Below are 18678 nucleotides of genomic sequence, written 5' to 3'. Positions count from 1 at the left end.
TCTAGGTATCAATATAATATGTACAGATTTAACTATTGCCAACTGAGAAAAGCTGACCTAACTTGCCTCCTTTTAACATAACTCTTAGTATAAATATTGTTAGGTGTCGCAAAGTGGCACGATAACCTGTGTCTTCAAAGAGTTAAAGTCAAACCTGAGGGTTGAATAAGGCAGTAAAAATGTGGAGCCTTTTAACTGTGCAATAATTTCTGTATTTATTGGAGTTTTATTTGTAATTATGGCATGTGCAGGTACTTTTTTTTTTTTTTTTTTTTTTTCTTGCTGTTTAAATTTATTTTCACTTTTTTTTTTTACTTTTTTGTGCATTCTTGTTAAAAAAACAAAACAAAACAAAACTGCTCTTGTGCTGCAGGGGATAGCGGCCTGTTACAAAAACAGTGTATTTTATTCCCCTTCAGAACAAAGGGGGTCTATTCCTCCCCACAGAGTAGCCTAAAACAATATTCCTTAAAGGGAAGAGTCATATCTTAAATTATATATATATTTTTTTTGGGGGCTGCTACTTTTTTTCTGGAATTTAAGCTAAACACATGTAATTTCTTGGAAAGAAGCCATCAGTTATTTTTTTATATCATTTTTATTTATGATTTTCTTGTTTTCCATTCTTATTGATAGGGGTCAAGAGAAAATTTATACAGCGGTTTACAATCTGAAAAAAAATAAAATCTTAGCACTTAGGGAATTATTTTGCTTGGGATTATATGCAACGTACAACTTTTGGGCATAGAACACGGTCCATACTGGGGTGCATTTTGTAGAATCTAGAACGTTATGCAACAGTTTACTAATTTTTGTCATCACGGGTAGACCTAATTTGAAATGGTTTAGTTACAAGGGTTCAAGGAGGAAGCCAGAGCGGGACAAAAAAAGCAGAAATCATCCCTAAATCAGGCTAATAGGAATACATCCTAGAATGTGAGCAGCGCCTCGTAGTTAACACTTTTGCTGCCAGAGTGTCTACTGCGGAACCCTAAAAAGCAATTGGCTGCTGTCTAGTCTGGCACAGAAACTGTTAATTTCTCCGCTGCTATCCCTATAAGCCTTAAGAAGGGTTTTTGGGTCGTTAGATAGCCCTACCCCACCTCCCATTCTGAAAAAGGTTAGTTCTGAGTGCACCTGCCCCGCTTAAAAAGGGTTATCATTGCTGTTCAATGCATACGTTATGTTATTGTAATTGGTTGCTTATTTCAAGTACTGTGGATTATAAATTGAAAATGTTATTTATTCTAAATAATGAAAGTTCCATTAATGACACCTGCTTTTAAGATTGTTTTTCCATTTTTTTTTCTTTTCTTTTTTCTTTGCGTGCACCAGGAGGACAGCAGAGATCAAAAGGTTACCAATTTTAATTATGTTGACCGCACTTTAAAACTTGAGTTCTGTCTTGTCAATGGCTTCTGATCAAGAAATTATAGCGTATTCTCTTACTCAACCCAACGACGGTTGAACTCTATAAAGGGAACATCTGAGATTAAGTGTCAGCATTGCAAAAGCATGGCATCCACAATGTTGACACTATAAAAAAAAAAAAAAAAGATATCTATATATAATTTATTGGACGGTTTGTCTGCTGCCATTCAATTTTTTGCGAGTGCCTTCAAAACCGATCTTCCTATCCGAGTCTTTCGAGACAAAATGCAAAACATTTTTGTGAAACAAAAAAAAAAGACTTTTAAAAAATAGTAGTACGAGAAAAAAAGTACATTTGTTTAAAAAAAAAAAAAGCGAAAGCCACATTTTACTTATAAAACAAACAAACATAAAAAATTACTGGTTGAAAACAGTGGACACAATAATGCCATAAGACCCAATTTTAATGAAGATGTTTACCCAGCACAACTTTGAACGTTCTTGGGCTGACTTATTTTCAGCTTTTGTTTTTTTTCAGGACAGCGCTGCTTAGAAAACGGATTGAAAAATATTTACTGCTGAAATGAAACTGAAATAACACAATTTACCAGTTATCGTTGAATGGGGGAAAAATACAATTCAGGAACAACGGCTATTTTTTTTTTCAGACATTAAAATTTAGTGCACTCTGTCTTAAAAATACGTTTACAGTATTCAATACGTACAAGGGTAAAAAAAAACAACAAAAAAAATAATTGTGTGTATGTGTGTTTGGACGATCATTTCTTTTTTCTTTTTTTATTTTTTTATTTTTGCTCAATAGGTTATAAAAAATGCCATAACGGCCCATGTGTATATTGTTTTCTCTTTTGGTGATGGGGTTTTAGTATATATGATATATATTAAAATTTCTTGATTACTGTAAAAGTGGACCAGTATTTGTTATAATCGAGAATGCCTGGGCATTTTACAAAAGCAGAAAAAAAAAAAATCCTTGAAAATGTTGCAGTAAAATTTTTTTATGGTGGGTCTATAAATATGTTCTTGTCACTGTAATTGTAAAGTCTGAATTTTAGTATTTTTTTCCTGCCTTGGGTGTTGAAATTTTTTTTTTTAATTTTAAAATTGTATAGAAACTTGTATTTGGGGATTAAACGGTGATTGCTACACCATGTAGAAAAAGTAAGTAGAAAAAAGTGCTTAATATTGTTATTGCTTTGCAGAAAAAAAAAATCACATTTTTGACCTGTGCTTATTTTTCTCCTCCCTTACTCCCTATGGAATGGATATTAATATTGATTGGTTCACATGATGTAGGCACTTGCTGTATTTTTATTGGAGCTTGTAATTTTTTAACTGTACGCTTATCCTTTTAAAAGGATTAAATGTACCTTTTTGTTAGTGAATTTGAAAAAAAGAAAATCCACAAAAACATGCTGCCATAATATATTTTTTTAATTTGGCAGGATAAAATATTGCAAAAAAAAAAAACGAAAAAAGAAAAAAAAAAGAAAAGACATGAATCATTTGTAATTTAAGTCCTACTGTACAGAATATTATTAAGTTGTTTAACAACTTTTAGGTAAATGAAACAAAACAGAAACAGTCGGTGTTTTGTTCACTAGTAAGTTAAGTTGTACATTATTTTAACCCAGAATTGGCCTACAAAAAAAAAGTACTGTTTCTACAGGGAAATAACAACTCTAGGTGCCTGGACCTTGTATCAAGGCCTTAGCAGGTATTGACTGATAAGTACTTACAACCCATTTACAATAATTTGTCATTTTAGATGAAAAAGAGAAATAAGGAACATTCCATATAGACCCATTAGTCTTTCTAGTCCTACAACTAGAAAAGTTGGTGGCATTCTGGTGGGGTCGAATATGTTTTATTGAGAAAGCTTCTGCTCAATAGCTATACAAAACCGATGCAGATACATTTGGTATCAATACCCCTTAGTGGTCCAGGCACAGCCATGCAAACCCCTGTAAGAACAGGATCTTATCTGTTAACGGGTCTTGCCGATCCATGAAATGTGTGCTTTTTAGCTCTTCACTTCTTTTGGTACATTCCATAAATTCCTGAATGTTTGATGGACTGAGATGAAGTTCTGGACCTCTACAATGGGCGAGACACTCCCAAGAAGGCAAAATTGATTTCCAAATCGAGTGCATCTAAAGCCAACCCGGTAGATCAGCCCATACACGCATTGGGGCTGCCAAATTCTTCATGTAGTGCAAAGTCATGTTTACACAAACTGTGTGATGTGAAAAATACTTCACCAGCAATATGAGTAGCCTCTACATTGCCAGAATGGACTGCAATGAGTTGTCTAGAACACTGTATGAGTTACCTAGAACACAACTGCATAATCACAGACAAACAATTTAAAGAGAAAAGCACAAAAGTGGCTGTACATTGGAAAATCGATCTATTTTCTCTTGCATAAGGCCCTTACACTTAAAAAAACAAAAACAAAACACAAGCACAATCAGCTTTGACATCATATGCCTATACTTTGGAAAACTTGTGCTACGCTACATATTGTGTGCCCCCACCAACAACAAGAATCAAGAAGCCAGCTATCCCCTTGGTGGTTACCAGCAGGTTCATCTCAGTCCACGGTAAAAAGACAGTCCAAGATTTTGTGTACATCATTATTGGTGCTTTTTGTATTTCAGAACCGCAAAGCATAATTAATGTCACTTAAGTTGTTTGCATTTGTACGGCAAGGCGAAATATTTTTATTACCTTTTTCTATTATTGTATGAGCTTTTTTTTTTGTTTACTTGGAGGTTTTATCGTCTTTTACTACAAGTTTGGAACTATTTATTAATTGCTTGGTATTTGCGCTCTGTTTAAAAAACAAGAGCACTTTTTTTTTTATTATGGATTAAAATGTTGGGACGGCTAGAGGTCATTTCAACATGACTTAGTGAAATATTTATTATTGCTTTTTTTTCTCTGTAAAGGATTACGAAGTTTTTTTTTTTTTCTTTCCCTTACTTGTCACATTGTTGAGTTCAGCATGTGTCGGCCATTCCATTTGTACGCTCGTTCAAAACAAGGCTTGTTCCAGTTTTCAAGTTATAAAAAAGACAAACTTTTAAAAAAAATAAATAAAAATAAATTGGACTTTTAACTTGACGATCTGGAGATTGTTCATGATTTATTTGTTAATAACAGTGATTTTTGAATAAAAAAAACCTTCCTGGTTATTTCTGTGTTTGTTCACTAATACTTGATCAAATGCTTGAAACTCATCTACGACTGATACAATTCAAAGTACAGACATACACTGTGGTTGACTTTCTGTAATGTTCACCAGTAAGAGCTAGTAAGGCTTTTCACATTACTAATGCATGTCTGGGGACGTATTATATAGAAAGGGTTAACACCGTTGCAATGCAGTATAACATGTATATGTTTATTATATGGTGATTCAGAAGTCTTCAATGGTCACTAACAGATCATAAACATAAACACATTTTGCATACCAGGGCTAATACATATATGGACATCTATGAATATCTAAACAGTTCTTGAAGACCATAATTCCTCTGTTGATTTGGCTTGTTTTGGCCTTTAAATGGAATTAGACAGCGGCAGCATTTCTCTTAATCTAAGAGTATAGCCAATGGAATCTTTGGGAATAGAACATTCTAAAAAGTTAAATATTGGGTACTTTTGTAATTCAAAAGGATCGAGGGTAGAAAGCAAGGGAAATAAAGACAACCAATTTATACCAGGCTATTCCGGAGAGAACCATCACGCTCTGGATTATAATGGACGTTTGCAACATCCTCATTTGGCTTGTACTTTCATGATCAAACATTAAGGGTTTGATCTTGAAGCAACAAGCAGGTGACCGTCAACTGTTCTTAGTCTACAACTCCCATTAACCGAGTGGCATTGGGTGCCTTCTCTTGCATGGTTAATGTTGGAATGGTTTGTGGACCAAGAAAGTTCCAAATAATACCATTTATGGACTGACCATACTTTAATGAAACCATGAAGAATTTTGCCCAGCTGTGCCATCCTTGAGTACATCATGAGCATAGGCATGTGCCCATGTCCAACACACATTAAATACCATAGAAGTATTATGTCACATGAAATATGTTGGGGCATAGCAAGCTGGATGGTCCTTTTAATCGCAATTAGTCAGACTGTCATCGTTGAACACAATCACATTCATTACAAAATCTATTGTAATGTTAATTTATTGCAACAAAAAAAAACATGAATACATCTTTTAACTGTATGAAGTACATTCTTTATTTAGTTGTAGGATCGTGATGGTGTATTTTGGCAGTTTCATGTTCAACCTCCAGTCCTATATTTAAATGAAGAAACACCATTTGCATATAAGATTGTTTATGATGTCAGAAAATCCAGTGGCCAACGTCTTTAAGACCCCCTCAATCCTTTATCTAATCATTTCCTTACTATTACGATGTACAAGTTTTAATAACTTTTTGTTCTCTCAGTACACCCCTTTAAACAACATGTAGGGGAGGTTTTAAAGGCCCTAAAGTAAATAATTACTGTATATGGACTCCTGGTTTCCTTAAAACCGTCCTGACCCTGGATACTGGGTTTAAAGATTCCTCGTTAGCCCTTGCACTGGTCACGAGACCTGAAAAGGAACATTGAGTTACGCATTTGTCTCCCCTGCTGAATTATATTGCCTTTAAAAGAAGCCAACCCTGCTTTGTGACTATAAATTACTGCTGGGTTTTCTCTTGATGGAAGTATCAATAAGGTCAAGTCATACGCACACATTACTTTCTTATACTTAATAACATAAATCAATGTATTAAAAGCTACTTGAGTACAGCAGCCAATTGTGGAGGAAAAAGGGAATGTAATTAGACCGCATCGCGTCGCTTGCTAATAATACTCCCTTCTTATTAATACTTTAAAGACAGCCTCGCAACATGCTTCTAAAAACCCATCAGCACCGCAGGTTACATAAGCCTTATCATGCATAATCTACAATTAGCTGGCTTCATTTTCTCCAAGAATAGTGAATCAACCATTTTTTATTTTTAATAATGGCAGCAATAGTCTTATTGGTGCCACGGCATGGATGGGGTTAACTTTTTTACATGTTGGACTGCTTTGTAATGAATTAGACCTCCAGTTTCCATTCACCTGTCACTTTCCTCTAGTCTGTATATCGTCCCCACCTAACTCGAATCTTCGGGGTTATTCTACCTTATTCTCGTTACATCACACTAATTTCATCTTACTATTCGTCAGCAGTCATCTTAAATTGTTACCCATGACCAGTTTAACCTAATAGCACAAACCCTATCTGTGCGTCACCTTTCGTATTCGGTAATCAGAGGGGACGATATATATTGGCAGTAGAATTCTGTAAAGACAAATGGCTGGCAATTAGATATATCCACATACTCACTATGAGGAAGGCATGGGGTTGTAGTCAAGACCAGACCATAAACCTCATGGTGCCCATCAGCTTTGGCACCCAGACCCCATCTACAATGGGTACCAAGACTGAGCAGGGAAACGCTAAAACCAGTGATACTGTCCATCTGACATCAGAGCAAAGGGGTATGATGTCACTGACAAAGCTGGACTACTGTTTGCAGATACAATGTAATTCACTATAGGCGTAAATCCTTTTCTTTACCCCTAAGACCACCATGAACTGTTAAAAAAGTTTGCATGGCGTTAATTGCAGGATACGTGCTCTCGGCACGACATAAATATTTAACAGTGATTTTAATGGGAAATTCCGCAGTCTCTGTATGAAACACAATGAGAGACACAGAGTGGAATTAACTGTGCAGATAATTTGTCTTTGCGGAAAAAGAGTTAGGGTGACATCATCAAACTATCCAGGTGAGTAAAACAACCGGATTATAACACTAGGCGCCATTTGGAATATTTCAATGCAAGTAGAAGGTATAAAATAAGTGCAAAGAGCGATTATCTGATCGCATTAGTAAGGCTGCCCTTAATATTATTAATAATTAATAATTATATTAGGGGGCAGCTGCTGCGGGTCATTAGCTGGGCACAAGAGCTTCCAAATATTAAAGACCACCCTGCTTACTGCATGACACTGAGAACAGCGACTTTACATCTTGTCCATTAGTTAGTCCTCCTTGTTGTGTTGTTTCTCCACTTCAGTAGAAGTCTTGGTCTTTTTGGGTGGTTCAGGCGAGGGAACGCCAGCATGCCAAAAAACTAGTCTTACAAGTCCATAATCTGCCACCATCTCCTTACATACAGGGCAAGTGTGGTGCACTTAGTAGAAACATTCTATTGGTTCCCATACATTACAGTACATTTATTTATATATCGCCAGCAGATTGCGTAGCGCTGTTACAATCAGTGAAATAAGTCATACAATAACTGGTACAAAAATGGAAGAAGGCCCTGCTCTTGTGAGCTTACGATCTAGTCGGTGGTTGGGTGGAAGTGTAGCAGTAGGGGATGACGGCTTGGATAGGGATGAGTTGATGGGTTTTTCATACAGATAACACGTGATTGGGATTTGTGGGGATGAGAGCTGTTAGTGGTGGGGAGGGTATGAGGAAAGAAGAGACTGTCATGTGAGCTAAGGCAGGGTCATGGCAGAAGAGAGGGAGGGATGTGGACTGTGGAGAGAGTTGTGATTGGGAACAGTGGATGAAATATGTTTAAGGTGTAGGGGAAAAGAAGAGTAAAAACGCAAGGGCTCAGAACGGATTAGGGCGATTGGGACGAGAGACTAGGCGGGTTACCTGCTGATTGCACAGGATGATCGCTCCATATTTAGATTTTAGGAACATAGAGATTTATGTTATTCGGTCCATCTAGTCTGCCTGTGTTTTCTGATGCAAAGACTAAGACCTTAATTAGATTGAATGTGATTATAGGTATTATGCTCCTTCATTTTTGTAAAATTGCTTTCATCAGTTGTACTTAAGACGGGTCTTCCTAAAAACTATTCGTTTAGGGCCCCTAAAAACCTATCCTACTCTATTGAAATTTTGCATACGTGTTCGTATGAGTCACTAATGCCTAAGCTATTATTAATGCTTTCTATATAATGCATACATTTACCTTCCCAGCGCTTGGGTTCTGTCCGCTGGCAGCTCCATGCAAATTCCAGCAGCCAGGACGTTAATCCATTTATCAGGACTGTCCTGTCCAGTTTGGGACTGTTGCTGCCTATGTGCGTGTATAGTAATGTGAAGCTCCTTTAACACTAAACCCTGCCATGAGACCCGTGTTTGAGGCCTTTGGCTTAGCTGTGTTACATCTATTTTTTTACTTCTTTTTTAAAAAACAAAAGGTTATCTGCTCTTTGAATCCCCAGCCAGTGGAAATGCTTTGTCTTAATTACCTCAGGAGGAGAAAATGCCCCTGAAGCAATCATCGGTGTTTGTTAACACCCTATCCGGCGTGCCGCTCCCCATAAATAAAACATAACGCAGATTATAATACTGCGCTCCCATGGACTCCGGGCCGTAGTCAGCGCACAGATAGAATTCACAAAAACCTCCCACAGAAGCAGACAGCTTATCCGAGGGCATCAGTAAACATTATCCATAGCTAAGCAGACGACAACACGCCGCGTGTTAATACGAAGCTACGATGCTTTGCCAGGCTGGCTGGGTATCCACGAAGGAATCCGAGGCTGGAAAACAAAATATAGAACAAGAGGTTTTGAACAAAGCGTAAGATCCCTATTTAGGTCGTCGAGCCCGTTACGCATAGAATTCTGCAAATGAATGAAAATAATAATGGAATGAAGATGACAGGAGAATGGAAGTGGGTCCTTGGCCATTGGGAATGCAGTGTTCCTAAAGAGACAGTAACACATATACATGTTTTAAATTTGATATTCATTTGCGGTTTGAGGTAGCTTTTATGACGACGGGGCTCTGAGATGTCGTCACTTGCCAATGGCTACTTGCTTAAGTGCCAAGGTTGGAATACTCCTTGCTCAGCCGTGTCCTTCTGTATGAACCAGATCGGAAAACCCACCTGCATGGGTCCTGGCTGAATTCTGTGAACTGTATTCCATTTCATATATATATATAATTTTGTCTGTTAAAATAACATGAAATGGATCAGAAATCCGAAGCAGATGGGATTAATGTTGTAAACGACTATTGTAGCTGGAAAAATGCTGATTTTTAATGGAATATCTTCAAAGGTATACAAGGGCTCTTTATCACTCCCATCACTCCTTCATCACTCCCATCACTCCGGTGTTCCAACGGCACGTTGTGTTCGCTGATTCAAGTTTACGTTTAAAAGGCTAATTGATCATTAGAAAACCCTTTTACAATTAGGTTACATCTAGAAGTTTTTACTCGTTTTCCATGAAAACGGTTAAGTGACTCCAAGCTTTTAAACAGTAGAGTATATACAGTACAGGCAAATACACACATATATTGTGTGTATTTACTGTATATACATTATTTGCTGATTCTATTGTGTTAAATTCTGGCACTCACAAAAAACATTATGTGACCTTGAATGACTTTGTGTTACAACACGGGGTGCAATAAACCATCCAGTTGGAAAGACAAGCTGTAATGATGTGATTAAAATCTTTGATACAGTAATAGGGGGGAAAAACCCCTTCTGATATAATAAACATTTAGAGAGACGTGTCTACTTATTCACAGTTTGGGAGATTGACGAGCTGATCTTTAAAACACCAGCCAGTGTTTACAGTGAAGATTTTTGAATATTGAATGAAGTTTGCCGTTGCAGATTATACTCGTCCTCTAATCCCTTAATACCTCGGGGACCCCCTATCATGTTTACACTTTTATATTCACGCACAGCGTGTTGTAAATTGCATATTCCCGGTCCAAAGTATTTTTTTTTTTTTTTCGCGGATCTACTGTATCCGTGTTACAAAGTAACAAACAGACCGAAATATGTTTGCAGTTTGGCACCTTCTGGTGATGTGATATGATCTGTCCAATTTGCAGCATGGCTGGGTTGATAAAACCTTTCTGTGCCAGAGGGGCAAACCATAGATTGTATATCAGGTGGCAGAAGGGGTTAATTTTCAGATGCTTATTAAGAAGTGTGGGGGGGGGTTTATTTTGTGCAATAATAGGAGGGGGCACAGTAAGATGGAAATGATGGAGTATTATGTATACATATACCATTATATCCACTTATACAGGAAACTAACCCAAAATACATTCTTCCTTCTGAATACATCTCTCTAATAGCTATTAATATGTCGCAGAATCACAGGAGGGACAGAGGCCGGGTGGGTTCCGTTCTAAGTCTCCTAATAGAATTGGGCTTAAGGCCAGCCTGCTCATGGAGGCAGGGGCCAACGAGCGTTACATATTGCAGTCTTATGGGACCCCACAGTAGCAAGGCATGATGCGTGGTGGTGTCAGCACTCTCCTGGACAGAGGGATTTTGGTCTTAAAGAGGGCCTGCTCCGCTTAATGAGGGACATTTTGGAGGAACAGGTCAAAATGTTTTTGTTGATTTTCTGCGATGTGCTTAGGCTTTTGGTAGAAGTCCCTATTTGCCCTGGGGTAGCAATGTCCCATTTTGACACTGAATTCCTCAGGGTAGGGTAGGGGTGGCACCTTCTGTTCCAGGGGGGCAGGTAAAGCCATGTGGTCACATTAACTGCTTGACCCCCTCCCCGGTAACTAACATACAATATGCACATATTTACACACACTCACATACTTATGCTAACACACACATGCACACTCACTCATAATAACGCACACACTTAAACATACACACTCCTTCTCACAGTATTATCATGCTAAAACAAACACCTTCATATGCACAAAATGCTAACATTCCCTGTAACACACACTCATGCTTACACACCTTTACATCCACATTTACGCTAACATACATACATATTTTTTTACTTCTGTCGCCGTTGGTCTGCCCCTGAGAATTCCTAATATGTATTTCTTTTGCATATGGAAACTTTCTGTTAATTTTCGGTGTCTCTGAAAAGAGTTTATAAAATACAGCCAGTCTGTGAGCGCAATGAATTATTATTGTTTTTAACTTTGATACATTCATAATTAATTTGTCTGACACCATATGGATTACTTTCTTTCTGTTGTATAGACATCACTTTCTGTTTAAAGCACACGTGGCATTATACTGGAAGCAAATGGAAACGCTGGTCCCACAAATTATATTCATGGACTCAGGCGCAACAATATTCTGACCTTTTAAGAAGAAGCTTGAGATTTTACCAGTTACAGAACAGACAAAGTGTATCTGGGGACTGAGACCTGCTGGAACAAGTGTGAATATTTTGCTTACAGCATAACTATCATAAAAAAGGATAATATGATATGTCTGTCTACATTTAACTCTTTAAGAGCCAAAGGAATAAATTATGCTGGCTTCCTCCCATAAAACCCAAAGGAGTCAAAGCTGGTTTAAATGTAAAATATATATATATTTTGTTGGTTTCTATAGGGATGCACACTTCATAATTGTTTGTTCAGTCCCAAACCATTTAGTTGTACTCTTCCTGAGCCTTTTGTAGGGTCAGATCATGGGCTGGCTCCAGTTTATGAGTTAGGGTAAGTTTTCTCCCCTACCTTGGTCTAGTGTCATCAAATGAATAACCTGCAGTTGAAGCTTGAAGGTCACCACTTGTCTTAGAAGGTCAGCTCTAGGAGGAAATTGAAATGATGCTTTTGATAAAACAAATACTTTCCTTATTGCATTCAATTGTCTGTTGATAAAGTAACATATATTACGTTTAACTTCATTGCATCAGAATATTATCTTAATTTTAGTTAGCATTAGTTTAACGGAACTCCTTAATTATAAAAAAAAAATATTTTAAACTGAACCTTGAAATGGAATTTCAATTTAGTATTAACTGTTAGCCTAAACACTTTCTTTTAGACACATTTAGAACTAAATGAAGCATTAGAAGCAGCTTTCATAGTGCTGTTACATGTTGGACATTACATGCCCTTCAAAGAAATCAGTATTTAATCATATAATATTTTGCTGAATGCAAGGGGTCTCTCGGAATCCAGCAGAAGTGAGTTGAAATCAGTTCATTCATAATGCAGAATTCTGTAACACCAGTCATTGGGTATCTGGGGGAATTATGGTCTAGGGGTCTAATGACAGCTTTTCCTGATACATGACATCTTGTCTAAACTGCAGACCTTCATTAAGGCCTGCGCAGGACTATGAGGTGGCTATTCTGTAGACATCTACCCCAGCAGGGGCACAAAAGGTAGATGTTCTTCCTAAGAAAATACAGTAATAACCTATTCCCATAGAGAATATCAGCTGCAATGGCATATCTTTGACATGTTTCGTTTTCGTGCTGTCCTGGTTAGCTGCCCTGCTTTCTTGCTTTCGTGGGCAGTAGGGATCATGGGGAGATCCTCTGATCTTCTCTGAGTTGCCAAGGTAGCTGTACAATGAACGGAGGTCTGCTGTGTTGCTCCCATGCGGCTTCTGTGCGGTGCTCTACAGTTGAGCACCTTAAGGTGGCTCTTCGGGGAAGATGGGTATTCTTGCTCCTCCATCTCACCTTCACCCCTCTCAGATCCAGTCTCGCCCCCCCCCCACCTCTATCTACACCTCAACAAAGAAGCCCCAATTTGGACACCTGAACTCTTTGAGGATTGGAGTTAACAGTCCACTAACTGACCCCTAAAGGCTTCTCCCTAAAATAACTAATGCTTGATTTGCCAAGCTCATGTCTGCTTCAATCCTGTTTGCAGTACTGAGATAGAATAGATAGAACGTAAAACATACCGCATGATTCTACAATATGAATAAATAAGTACCAAGACATATGCACGTATGTGTATTGTGTTGCACGGAGAAAACTTGTCTTCAAGAGACAAGTGATAATTTCACGCGGATGATGACTGACTTAAAGCTAGAAATTGTCTCATTTGACTAAGGGCTGTAATTCTGCTGCAAAAATTCATTATGTTCTGTTGAGTGATACAGAACCTGCTTTCCCTCTTCCTCACCGCCGTCTCTCACGCTGATGCTATCTCGTACCCCGTGCTCCAAACACTCCATTTGTCCCTGCAGTCTGGATCATCACCTCGATCAATCACTTCAGTTCCCTATCAAACAGAGGAGGAATAAACCAATCCATGACAACATTGTTCTTCCTGTTACTCCATCTGTAAGTGATGGATTAAGTAATTTTTGTTCCTCAGCCCGAGAACGCAAGGCATTGCTCACGGTCTCCGCTTGCTGTTTTTTTTTCTTCTTTTTTCATTCCGACATAAAAAAAAAAAAAAGAACAAGTAACGGTTTTAAAATAAAATACTGTCACTAGCGGAGAAGTCTATTAACATGTGAAACAGTAAGAATTGAAATAATCTATTAAAACAGTGGGAAAGATTTACATTCCACCGTATCTGCAAAGCAACTGTAGGCTGCTCCGTATCCAATCGTGTAAAATCATTTATTTGTCCTGATAGCGCACCAAAGTCACACGTACAACTATAAAACACATTAGCTTGCGCCACGGTGAAAATCTTTGATCTGTATCAACAGGAGAAGCAATATAACAGGGATATTAGGATGCCTGGGGATGTGACAATGATGGTTGGTGGCATTTTAAATAGTAGTTTAAATTTAAATTTGCTGGGTATCTGACCCCCACATCTTTCAATCTTGCTTAGGTTTTTTTCCCAATGCTTAGTCCATTTTATCAAAAACAAGGACCGTCCGCACACCTCAGTTCAAGGGAAGTAGATAAAGTACACACACGCACGCACACAGATAGAGAATCCTATTTCAACAATGGTATAGCTGCCAACAATCCTGAGTTTGTGGGGACAATCAGCAGGTTGGCATGCACAGTGTCCAGAGTGACAACATGGCTCCACCCACATAAAAAGGGCAGTTCGTGAGATCATGCCGCTGCCTGCATGTTGTCATGTGACATCACACGCGTTCCGGTTCCCCATTGTGGGAAACCAGAAGGTTGGCAGGTATGCAGAGGACTCATCACGAGATGGGACAGATGGTTCTTATGTGCCATCAAATTCTATATTCTATGGAATTCTACAATCTACAAGCCAATTTTTTTATGCTATGCCCGTGGCCACTTAAAAAATATTTCTTCTTGCTTCCTTTTATTCTGTACACCTTCTTCTCTTTCGTTGCAGCTCTGTGCGTCTCAAAGACAACCTTCCCCCGCACCCTTCACACACCTTATACCTGAGTGACCAACCGGCGTCTCATCTTCCTACTGTAAGCCTTGATATGCCTTAAAGCCTCCGTCAACTTGTCTCACCCTGCGACTCATTCACTTTAGTATTTCGTTCCACACCCAACCAAAAGAATGCATTCTAAAGGACAAACTTATGTTTAATAGAGAAAATAGTTTGAACCTGATAATATTGCTATCATGCTGATAATGCTGGTAATAGTATTTAAATGCTATAGAGGCTGTTTTTAAAATGATTTCTACTATAATTTGTTAAATTAACAAATACGGTAAAACATGTGCTGAAAGTGCGATCTTTTTTTAATCCTATAATTAGCAGAATGTTATACCTCTGGACACAAATTACAGAAAAACAGCAGCGCATAAATAATAATTGATTATATACACGGTATATGCTTGACTTTTCGACTGGAATAGAGGTAAGAGTTCTTGATTAATATAAAGAGCTATAACTTGGTTTTTCTATTTTTACATAATTTGATTTATCTCTTCTTTGGTTTCAGACAAGGGCACGATTTCACTGGGTCCAACTATGAAGGTTATTTGTTCCTGTTCCCATTACACAATGTAAGGAAGGGTACCGTAAGGACGCGTAATCCCAAAGTGCTTCAAAGACCCCCATTTTTTAGGTAGATATGATTGCTTTGGGGCCAATCTTGCTATTCTACAACTCCTATTGCAACATGTATCAGCCCGAAGGAGGCTTCGTGTCTTGGCTGGTTATCAGTCATGGTAGGTTCACACCTAGACTCGAGAGTGCAGTTCCGGAGAGCATATCTCCAGGAGGACATTTACTAAATTAAAGATAACTCAAACCTGAAAAGCTACTAAATGATGCATGTTGTAAATTATAAGGCTTACGAGGAAAGACTTGACATTTCACTCGAAAGACTGAAGAAGGAGAGGTGATTTATCAGAAATATTCATATGCATCAACTTTCAGGAGGTAAACATTTTTCAGAGAAAGACGAGTCTTCCTCTCTTCCTTCCACCGATCATCACCTGCTTGTGACAGGTCTAGGCTGCAACCCTTAAGCCTACTTTAAAGTCGATCATAGCGATCGCGGGCAATGTTGTTATCCTACAAAATATGCATTCTATTGTGTTACAAACTTGTCTTATGTGTGTAACGTGGGGGCAGCAGCCGTAATGTCCCATTCTCAGAATCTGCATCATTAATCCTGTCCTGTTATGTCGTCCCGGCCTTTTTGTTCAAACTCTTTTTTGTTTTGGCTGCACTAGAAGGAGGAACGAACACAAAGGAGAGGACATCAGGACAATTAAGGACATCATGATGTTGTTTTTCTCCAGTGCGCCATTAAACTCCGTTCTTTTGTGGCAGGACATTTACTAATTTAAAATCGAATATTTCTAAAACAAATGCACTAAAAAAAAAAAAAGCACAAACTAATTTACTGATTCTAATGAAGTTGTAACATAGTTCCCAACGAAAAGTTTTTGTTATGATGATTTGATGGTCTTATTAAAGCTTTTTACTTCTGCGGTAATTCTAATTGGAAGCACTGACCGATGAGAAATTGGGTGAAAAAAGGAGGGTATGCATTGAGAGATGTTTTATGAAATATTTCACGTTGTGATGTCACAAGCGGTCACAATGCATGTTTCTACCATTGTTTGAATCACAAGAAGAAAATACTGTTTCCCACCCATTTTCGGAGCTGTGAATTTTTTCTTATATTTGGACTTATATCAGGACCTGTACTATCCTTTTCCTTAAGTCATCCCTGATGATGTCAGCACATAAAGCCTGTCTTTATTAACAAGCAACAACACGGAGCAATGCGGCTCTGGGCTAGAAGGCATCCCTTAAATGCAATTGTGAACAGAGACCCAGAAAGAACTCTGTAAACTATAAGAAGACTGCTAATTAATTGTTTCCTGATTTACTAAAACCCTGTTTACTTCAGCTGTACCTGGCGTGACGTCACCTGGAAATTCTTAATGGATTCTCCTGAGCCTTGGAGTTCATGGTAGACTGAACAATGAACCCAACAGAGTCTGAGGTGAATCACGTTCGGCTAAAAGAAATCTGCTAAAAGACCTCTAATCCACCCAAAATGATGTAACAATATAGCATTATGACAATAACCAGGGAAAAATCTTAAAAAAGTAATGCTGCCCCGCAATATACATTTTCTATAGAAATCCGGTGAAGCTGCTTTCCTGCTGGTATCTACTTAAACGCTTATCATAACCATGAGTCCTATAATATTTTTCTGGCATGGTCAATTTTCGCCGACATAGTGATGTCATCTTTTTGCATGCTTATTAGAGCATCCAGCAATGAATTATAAAATAGCAAACACCTGTCACTTCCCTTTCCTCGGTGCAGGAAGAATGACCTAAAGTCTTTCAGACAAATAAATCAAACAAATTAATTTAGAGCAGTCCTGAAAGCCAAGATTTTAGTGTCTCTTACTCTAAAATCCTGCACCCAAAGTCAAAGTGACTAATGTGCAAATAATTAAGATGTGCAACATTTAAGTGGATTCTATCATCAAGTTACATTATTAAGTAGAACATTCCGCATTGTGTTAATGTTTTAAAGTTCACTTTTTAAGACGTTTTGGAATACAGAATTCTAGCATTGTTTTTTAAGCAACCGCAGTGCTATTTTACTCACCAGCAGTCTCCATGTGCCTAAAACCCCTTTAACCTATGGGCTCTCATGTTTAGGGATCCCCAATTCAAGAGGATAATCAGGCACAATCTGATGTCTTTGGCTCACACCATGCATCGGATTAAGACAGCTGGTTAATGAAGTCATGTGATGTCATACTTGGCTCTGTTTTTATTTAGGGTTTGGCTGCAGATGGTACATCTAGAGGCACATCTAGATCACTGCTTTATGTGTGGTTAATTAATTAGTCTGTAAACGAACTGCAGTGTTCCAGGAGCATATTCTGGACTAAGGAAATAGGACTATTGGAGTAAATTCCAAATACAAATATAATTTTATGTATACTGATAGGTTATCTGCCATTGACTCATATTTTAGGGTCCTGGTCCTCCACTGTTGGACCAGTAAATTCCAGCGCACCCTCACAAGGTGGGCTTCCATGACATCCAGAACATTGACATCAAGTTTTCTAGAATGGATTCAACTTTCTTGGAAAAAAAAGCATAGAGTGGTTTGTTTATATAGGGTTATAACTGGGCAGAAGATGGTGTTTTGGGGGTCCGCTGGTAACTTGTCAGCCTTGTGTTGCTATTAGGTCCCTGAGTAATGAGCATCCGGAAGAGATGGGCCTTGGGTGCAGAACCTTAAACCCCTCCACTGACTTTAAATGTCAAGTCAGATGTTTCCCGTACGATACAGATTGTCATGTAGATGTGTAAAAGATTTTGTTTATCGAGCCTCAAATGTACAGTAGCGTTAGAAACAAGGGAGTGCCACAAATTACGATTGCTCAACCACAGTTTAGAAACTCAGAGGTGTCTCCTCTGCTCTGCTTTTCCTTATCTCACCCCGGAGTTTTCATTAATCTTGTCATAGAATTCTAAGTAATATTTTATGAACTCGTATGCTCCTTCCTTATAAACCGAAAATGCTGAAAAAAATCCAGAATGTATTCAATGTAGTTTCGAGTGATGTGTAATTTACAATGAAACACCCGTAAGCAACTCCCTTCAGCTAAATGGCCGGACGCTATTCAAATAAAGAGAAGAAAGCTCAATTATTAGTTTAGGCAAAACTATTGAAAAACTTACAAAAGAAAGCCATACAAAAAAAGGGTTAATATAGTTGACTAGATTGCTGGTCCGTGTTGTGGGTTGACTTATCGCATTTTAAGTAAAAATATGGGCAAGAATGCAAAAAATGAAAAGAAAAGGTATGCGTGACTGCTAATACCCAGAAAGCTTTGAGGCTCAAACGGACAGCGGTGAACTCTCGACCTCCAGAAGGTTGGAAAGACTTGTTGATTCAGGTAGAGTCTGGAGTTGTTGAAAAATGCCGTTGTTATAGAGGAAGTCCAAAAATCACCCCCCCCCCCATTTAGAATAACAGAATAATCTAAGAGGAGACGTTGAGAAGGTGTCATTTCAGTTTAAAGGTAATTTTCATGTCGCCT

This window comes from Sceloporus occidentalis, unplaced genomic scaffold (genome assembly GCF_023333645.1).
Source record: "Sceloporus occidentalis isolate IW3139 unplaced genomic scaffold, rSceOcc1.0.p SCAF_267, whole genome shotgun sequence".
In the NCBI taxonomy this organism is placed as follows: domain Eukaryota; kingdom Metazoa; phylum Chordata; class Lepidosauria; order Squamata; family Phrynosomatidae; genus Sceloporus; species Sceloporus occidentalis.
Note: the sequence above shows the minus strand (reverse complement) of the source record.